Below are 9,278 nucleotides of genomic sequence, written 5' to 3'. Positions count from 1 at the left end.
TACCCTAATCACCTCCCCTCCAGCCTTCAGTGGGCTCCAACTCTTTAGTTATTTAAAAAAAAAGGAGTTTGGGGAAATGAGTTCTGCGAATCTAAGCTGCAAAATAATTATACACACATCGTTTTAGCATTTTAACAATGCAATCCCAAACATTTGTTCTCATTAGAATGCAAATCGACTCATTTAATAATCCCACCAGAGACTTCCACCACACTCAGCTTAAAAAGCGCAATGGTATTCAAAATATTATTAATAAATGCCAAGTACGGAAAAGCCAGTTTGCTTTGCCAACAGCTCAGGCTAGATAGAAGAAAAAAAAACTTACAATTTGCAACCTGATTTTTTTCTTATTGTTGTTGTTTTTATGACCAAATTGAGTTTAATTGAAATTTAAGAACTGAACTGGTCTGGGACAGACTTAGAAAAACAATCCTGGTGACTCTCCCCGCTGTCTGGCACACAAACGCACACTCGTCACCAGCCCAGTTTATCACGCAAGCCAAAGACATTTATTTATCCTGAGTAGTGTCTAATTTCAGTACTCTAATTTGTTGCTAATTGCCTTCACCTATCGCAGACAGGACACAGTTTAGGATTTAGTTTGTCCTCAGGTGCTAACTTAAAACAATCACCATAATTTATGAACATGACCTTTCTTCAGCAAGAGGCTTTTGGAAGAATAAAATATTTTTTAAAAAATTATAGTTTTGACTCTAAACAACCAGTGAATTTTATGCAGCTAATAATGAAAAATGTACAGTATATACAGCCTGCATTATAGCATAGAAACATTCCTCAAAACTATTATTTTGAATTTTCTAGCTCATCATTTCAATAAGAATATTACTTCCATGTGGAATGAACATAATTTTGTTAACATTCAACCATCAATTCACTAACTTTTTTCATTCAGATTTTTATATGGAAATCACTGTCCTATCCTATTTGTTATTCTCAATTTCTCTCTGTCTCTGTCTCTGATTTAATTTTTTGCTACAGTTTTTATTGAATTTCAAAGAGCTACAAATTACTAGTCACTTTTTTTAAAACTCATCATACACACTAAGAAAAGAATTTAAAATTTATACAAGAAAGCAAGTGGCTAAAAATGTGCTCTTCTTCAGAGTAGTGTCATTTTAATAACATTAAACTTAAAAAATAAAAACATGGATTCCAGACATAAGACAGATCCAAATATTTGTTGTGCCTATTCTTTGAGAGGGGCGTAAGAGTAACAGTGCAGATTTTATTGAATCATTAAAACCAGAAATAACTAAATGAATGAAAATACATACTCAAACCCCAGGGTGAACACCTGAATTATTTCCCCAATGAGCTGTGATCAAATGGAAGTATGATTCAGTTGCAAACTCTTAGATAGGCTGTGATCCAAGTCTGCTAATAAATATACATTTCAACTGTGGCATGCGTACTCAAAATGTGGAACCAAAAGAGTTTAGACTGTTTATTTTATATAAACATTTATAGATCAGAAAGAATACTCTCAGGGGTGTGCCATGGACTGAATTGCATCTCTCCAAAGTCATATGTTGAAGCCTTAACCCATCAAGTGACTACATTTGAAGTTTGGAGGTAGGGCCTTTAGAGAGGTACTTATTAAATGAGATCCTAAGGGTAGGGCCCTAATGCAATGGGACTGGTGTTCTTACAAGTAGAGGAAGAGCTATCAGGGATGCACTTCCCAGTGCACAGGCCACATGAAGACACAGCAAGAAGGTGGCCATGGCAAACCAAGGAGAGAGGTCTTTGGAGATAACCTGCTAATACCTTAACCCTAGACTTCTAGCCTCTGGAATTGTGAGAATAGAAATTCCTATAGTTTAAGACACTCAATCTGTGGTGCTTTGAAAGGGCAGCCCAGCAAACTAACACAGAGTGTCACTTCTTTTCTCAATATTCCTTGGGCACCTTCTGTACCTTTCAGAGATTATACACATAGATTAACAGTAAGGACAGATATGCCCTGAATGATGATAAAGAATATAGCATTTTGGGCTTTCGAACACAGTTCAAATTGCCACTTAAAAATAAAAAAGTGGATCATTGAAAACAATTGGAAAAGAACAGTAATATTTTCTATTTGAGATGATGATCTAAAATAATTCCCTTCAGTAGTTGTGGTATAATAATTATTTTACTATTGATTGATTTTAGAGGGATTGATAGAGGAAGAGAGAGACATAGAGAAAGAGAGAAGGAGAAGCATTCATTTGTTATTCCACTTACTTGTACTTTCATTGGTCACTTCTGGTATGTGCTCCGACTAGAAATCAAACCCGCAACCTTGGTTTTCCCGATGGTGCTCTAAGCAACTGAGCTACTGGTCAGGGCCCATAATTCTTGGGCTGAACCTAATATTATGCTTGTTCTTGGTTTCTCTGAACAACAGATATGAAGGAGTTAAGCTAAGACCCAGGAAAAATCCTAAGTATAAGAGAGAGAAGAATATGCATGGTGTCCTTTGTCTGTCAATGGCATAATACTATTATAATATAACCTAGAGCGAAGTCAAGAACAGTGTCCTCTTTCCCTGGCTGGGTAGCTCAGCTGGTTAGAGCATCGTCCTGATACACCGGGTTGTTGGTTCAATCTCTCCCAGGGAACATACAAGAATTAACCAATGAGTGCATAGATAAGTGGAAAAACAAATAAATCTCTCTCACTCTCTCCCTTCCTTTCTCTCTTACAAAAAAAAAAGTGTAATCAGGGATGGGGAAGGGACGGGGGTGGGAGGAGAGGAGGGGTACAAAGAAAACCAGATAGAAGGTGACGGAAGACTATATGACTTTGGGTGATGGGTATGCAACATAATCAAATGTCAAAATAACCTGGAGATGTTTTCTCTGAACCTATGTAACCCTGATTGATTAATGTCATCCTATTAAAATTAATAAAAAATGTAAATTAAAAAATATAAATATATAATATACATAAACATACATATAGTATAAAAATTTATATATTTATAAACATAAATATATACATACATATATTATATATACATTATAAGAAATAAATCTATACATACACATATACATATATATTATATATATTTATATATATTTTTCAAGCATAATTTTTTTAACCTAATAGTGTCAGAGAAACAAGACTATCTCCAGAAGGGAGAGTTGGGATAACCTTCCTCCATGGTAATTGATGAGTACCAGTAATTAATTTCATTGTCAACTACTGAGAATTAGCTAGTATTGATGTACTACAACAACTTAGCTATTAAAATACGCAGAACCATCTCCCAGATTTTTCTTTACACCAGAAGATGTTTCAATGACTGTAAAAGGTAGGACTCCACCACAGTGTTTTCCTCTATGTTAGCAGATGTAGAAGTGACTTCCGATAAAGCAGATGAATAGGTACTGATTTGTTTTGAGGGGGGTAATCTCTCTGAATTATATTCCCTTCTCCAAGAATTCCTGTGTTACATCTATTCCTAAGGCACCTTTTATTTGGTAATGGAGAAAGACAATTTTCAAAAAGTTTCAGAAGGGAGTACTAGCATCAGTCCTAGAGGACAACTCAGAAAAAAAAAAGCATTTGATGACGGATGGTTATAGAAAAGAAGAAAGAAAAGATCAAAGGCAAACTGCCCCCTGCAGATTTGCTTTGTTTGCTTGTGATATCAAAAAAGACACTCTCAGGGTTGCAGACAACAAAAATGGCTGTCAGTAATTGGGGGATACCCTGAACCACTGGGCCACGAATCAGGAGACGAGAGCAATTGGATAGTTTTCTAAAAGCCAAATGTACCCAGCACCTCCTTGAAGTAAAACCTGAACCTGACAAAGTTTCTAGAGCTAACATCCATTAAAAAGAAATATGAGGGAAAGAGAACACAGTCAATAACACCACAAGGAAGCAAAGAGAACAAAGCAGAACAGGGGACATTCTGGGATGAATGAAATATTGTTAACTTTGATAGATGGGCTAATGGCACGGGAACAATACATTTTATTTAAAGCTCATTTTCTTAGAAATGTATACTGAAATTCGTAAGACTTAAATATCATATCTAAAATTTATTTTAAAAAGCTTCAGTCAAAGTGAGGAAAGATGCATACATGAAGCTAATGTGACAAATCTTAATAATTCTGAATCTGAGTAATATGAGTAGCTAGGGGTTCATTGTTCTGTTTTCTAACATTTTATATTCAAGTTTTTCATAATAAAAATATGAAGATAAGTTGAAAGAACAATATATAATGAATCAGTCCAAATTTTTTATAAGTCACTAGAAGAAGAATGAATTACCAGCCCTGGCTGGTAGCTCAGTGGACAGAGCGTCAGCCTTGCATATGGACATCCAGGGTTCAATTACTGGTCAGGGCAAATAGGAGAAGTGACCATCTGTTTCTCTCCCCCTCCCTCTTTCTCTTTTTATTCCTCTTCTACTCTTGTAGTCAGTGGCTCAATCAGTTTAAATGTGGCTCTGGGAGTTGAGGATAGCTCTGTTGAAGTGTATCAGCCTCAAGCACTAAAAATAGCTCAGTACTCAAGCATCAGCCCTAGATGGTTTTGCTGAGTGGATCCCAGTTAAGGCATGTTCAGGAGTCTGCCTCACTATCTCCCCTTCTCTCAACTAAAAAAAAAATATATATATATAGTCTCTAAGCTATCCAGAGTACTATATATCCTGATGGGTTGGATTATCAGATCAAAAGAACATGGCACTCATAAGTAAGGCTGAAGAATTCAGAGGAGTCACTGAGGCAAACAATGGTGGTGCCATCCAAACATTATGAAGATGGCAGGAAGTCTTCCACACCAGATTCTGAATATTTCTTGTCCCAATGACAAGATGGTTTCTATCCTGAGATGACTAAAGCACAGAAGCATCCCCATGTTGGATGGACCACAGCCCATTGTTGCTGGCACGTCTGATCTGTCCTCGGTGTCTTTTTTAAAGATTTTACTTATTCATTTTAAAGAGAAATTGAGAGAGAGAGAGAGAGAGAGAGAGAGAGAAGGAGGAGCAGGAATTATCAACTCCCATATATGCCTAGACCAGGCAAGGCCGGGATTTCAAACCGGGGACCTCAGCGTTCCAGGTTGGCACTTTATCCATTGCGCCACCACAGGTCAGGTCTCAGTGTCTTTTTAAAAACTGTTTTAAATAGTTTCCAAATTTAAAAAACAGAGTATTTACATAAATATCTCTTTTTTAAATCTCTTCTGAAAAAGCAGAATGATCCAGTTCTATTTTCCAATGCAGTCATTGCAGGGGACTGAGGAGTAGCTGCCCATTAGACATGAACCTGCACTCTCTCGTGTCCAGGAGTGGCTCATAACTCATTCCTCTATATACTATCCATAGAAGAACTTCAAAATTAAATGTGAGAAGCCTGGCTCCCTTAGGCATGTAATTTTGTAACACCTGACATGTCCAATACTATCCCTACCAGACCCTTCTTTGCCCATGGGATGAAGTAACTGCCTAAGCTTTCCACAAAGGTAGCTGCTTAACATTTAGTGTATCATGTTCCATCGTTACGGTTACACACTCACCAAGCAAGCTAGGGGGTTCTCATGGAGAGTTATTTACAGGGCGTGACTATGCAGAACACGAACAGTCTGACGTTCAAACACTTGTTCTTTCATTCCCTCCTCCCAAACCCTGCATATCTAAGTTTGCTCATCATTAATCTGTAGTTAATAAGTGTAGCTGATCATAACTGTGATTTGAATATCAAATAGAGTAATGTGTATAAAATATCTGATCCAAGAATGGGCATATAATTAAACAGTAGTTGTTGCTATTATTAGAAGTAGTAATAGTAATGGTCATGGTAGGTCATGAGACTTGAGTACTTTTCTGGTCTATGGCAGTAATGTCCTAAGGCAGATCAGTAAATTGCTTTTAAGGTATAATTTGACTTCCTGTGTTGTGTGACCACAAGGGAGGAATAGGTTGATCAGACAAAAATGACACGTTAGTTATCAGTTTATTATCTCTTAGCTCCAAACCTACCCTGTACAGGACAATTCTGTGCAACTGAAGTCGAGCCCTACATTCTCCTTTACCAGTTGGCGTCGTGTTAAAGCCACAAAGAATGTGGGAGAGCCCCTGCGTGAGGGAGGGCTTCTCTTGCAGGTCTGGTACTTGCTTCTTTGCGCCTAAGATGCTGCTTTCTTGCCTACAAAGAAATGCAGGAGAGTCCACCGTCTCCAGCAAGTCTCCCAGCTTCTGGTTGGGAAGTCTCCCAGTTCATTTCAATAGCAGCCCAGCAGGATGGTTCCCAGAAAGTCTCACCGGTACCCCGGTGGGAGTCTTCAACACTACTGTCTCTAGAAGCCCCAAGGTATCTCAAACACCGCGTGTAGGATTTCTTGCTGCCTGCTTTGGCCTACAGCACCTCGGCAGCCAATTCCACCATCTCGTTCCACATGCCTTGCGACAAGGTTGGAATCCCAGTTTGGAGCAGAAAGCTGCCCTCCTCCAGCCTGATTTCCTCCCTAGGTGCTCTGCCTCCACATTAGAGGGAATAGCTGCTCCTTGTATCTGATATCCCTGCATGTTTACGACTGTAGACTTCTTGGAAGACATTCCCCTGTTACTAGTAAATTTCCCCTTCATATTTCTGTCATGGTTTTTGTCATTTTACTGAACCCTATCTGATATGGATTACTTAAATGTACAGGAGTTTCTATATATTATATATATAAAATTCTGATCTACCCAATATCCATTGCTAAACTATTCTGATAATATTTACTTCACTGACTTGAGGAAGTGCATTCCCCCAACATTTGTGTCTCCTGAGCAACTACTTATCACAGTACTCCAACCCCACCTTCTCCTCCCAAGTCCCAGTCTCCCCTTCACGTGGTTAGCCTGTGACACCAACTAGATCAGTGGTTGGCAAACCGCGGCTCGCAAGCCACACGCAGCTCTTCAGACCCTTGAGTGCGGCTCTTTGGCCAGCTTAGGAGTACCCTAATTAAGTTAATAACAGTGTACCTACCTATATAGTTTAAGTTTAAACAATTTGGCTCTCAAAAGAAATTTCAATCGTTATACTGTTGATATTTGGCTCTGCTGACTCATGAGTTTGCTGACCACTGGGCTAGATCAATCACGGTTCTTCATCTTTCTGGCCATATTTACCAATTCTGGGATAATCATGTGACCCCAGCCAGGGTAATACAGTCCTCCTTTAGGATATTTTATTTGTGTAAGGAGAGCAAGACGTTTTCTATTTCCTCTTGGATGATCAAATCTAATAATGTGAAAACTCCTTCCTCTTACCTCTCTGGAAGTAAAGTATGAGAAAAAACAGAGAGAACCAAAAAAAAAAAAAAAAAAAAAAAATAGAAGAGCCAGATGGACTGTGACAAGGGAGGAAGGGGAAAGAAGAGGAACAGAGACTAACTGTAGACCAGAAGCCTGACCTAAGTTCCGTGATTTCTTCATTTAGCTCTGACCTTGAAGCTTAACAATGGCAGGAACCAACCTTTTACTTTTATTTCATTTTGTATCCTATTTGAGTTGTCGTAAATAAAAGAGCCTTCGCCAATTCCATTGTTAAGGAATGGATTATAATTATATTCAAATCTCAACATCAGGGTGACCTCAACATTCTTGAACCCATATTTCATGGAGGATCAGCCAATGGTGCTGAAAAAAATAAAGTTCTTGGTTGTCAATGCAGAGAACTATACTGGACTAAATTCAAGTGGCCTTTTCATATCCAAGCATTACATAATTCTGAGTGTTCTTTTCATTTATTTACATGCATTGTGCAGTGTGAGAACTTTCTGGGGGGGGCAGTTCAGGGAGGGCTCACTGAATAAAGTGTATCTTACTAGAACCCTTCCAGAAATAGGGAACACTAGAGACAAAATAAGCCATTAAGGTCTGCTTTAAATACTATTCTTCTATTCTTTTACATTAATGTAGTTGCATTTCTCCAACCACTGTATCACTCTTAACCACTGACTCAATTTCTGTCCCCTGGGCTATATAGAAAAAGTCTAGCTCTCCTATTACATGGACTATTCTTTAAAAAGCATAGATCAATTTTTAGAGCATAAATGTCAAGAAAATGTCATAATAGTTTTTCAACAAAAAGTTTGATCGCTAAATAAGTCACTGAATATCACCAAGGTTTACTTAAAAGTCATCTACTCTATGGCTCTCCAGACTCACAAACATTTCTTTCCAAAGCATTTTAACTCAAAAAATTAAATTTTTATTTTGAGCTATACTTTATAGTAAAATGCACATATTTGAAATGTAGAATTTGAATAGTTTTGACAAAAATATACATCTTTGTCCTATACCCAATAAAGATCCCTAAATATTATGTCTTTTATAATTACTGTTTGTCACACTTAGAAAAATAGTATTCTAATTACTATCAAGATAGAGATTAGTCTTCCTATTTTTGAGTATCATATAATGGCATCATACTATTTAGAATCTGACTTCTTCCATTCAGCAGAATACTTTTAAGATCTATCCATGTTGTTATATGTGTCTGTACTTCACCGTTGAATAGTATTCCAGTGAATGAAGATGTCACTCTTTCCTTCTCCACTCTCCTGTTTTTGTTTTTGTTTTTGTATTTTTCTGAAGCTGGAATCGGGGAGAGACAGTCAGACAGACTCCCGCATGCACCCGACCGGGATCCACCCGGCTTGCCCACCCGGGGCATCGATGCTCTGCCCCTCTGGGGCATCGCTCTGCTGCGACCAGAGCCACTCTAGTGCCTGGGGCAGAGGCCAAGGAGCCATCCCCAGCGCCTGGGCCATCTTTGCTCCAAGGGAGCCTTGGCTGCGGGAGGGGAAGAGAGAGACAGAGAGGAAGGAGGGGGGGCGCGGAGAAGCAAATGGGCGCTTCTCCTGTGTGCCCTAGCCGGGAATCGAACCCAGGTCCCCCGCACGCCAGGCCGTTGCTCTACTGCTGAGCCAACCGGCCAGGGCCTTCACTCTCCTGTTTGTGAACATTTGCTATACTATGGGTTTTCACCATCAAGAATAAACCTGCCTTAAGCATTTCTGTATGAGAAATTTTGAAAATATTAATTTTCATTTATCTTCAGTAGATCCCTAGGTGTAAAGACTGCTGGGTTATAGGAGAGATATAAGTTTAACTAAATAAGAAAACTGCAAACAGTTTTCTAAAGGATTTTATTTTTTTTGGCACGTCACATAGACACCAATATTATATGAGAATTCCAGAGCTGCTCCACATCCACAGAAATGTTTGACACTTTCCGTCTTTTTAAAATTTCATCCATTCT

This window comes from Saccopteryx bilineata, chromosome 4, assembly GCF_036850765.1.
Source record: "Saccopteryx bilineata isolate mSacBil1 chromosome 4, mSacBil1_pri_phased_curated, whole genome shotgun sequence".
In the NCBI taxonomy this organism is placed as follows: Eukaryota; Metazoa; Chordata; class Mammalia; order Chiroptera; family Emballonuridae; genus Saccopteryx; species Saccopteryx bilineata.
Note: the sequence above shows the minus strand (reverse complement) of the source record.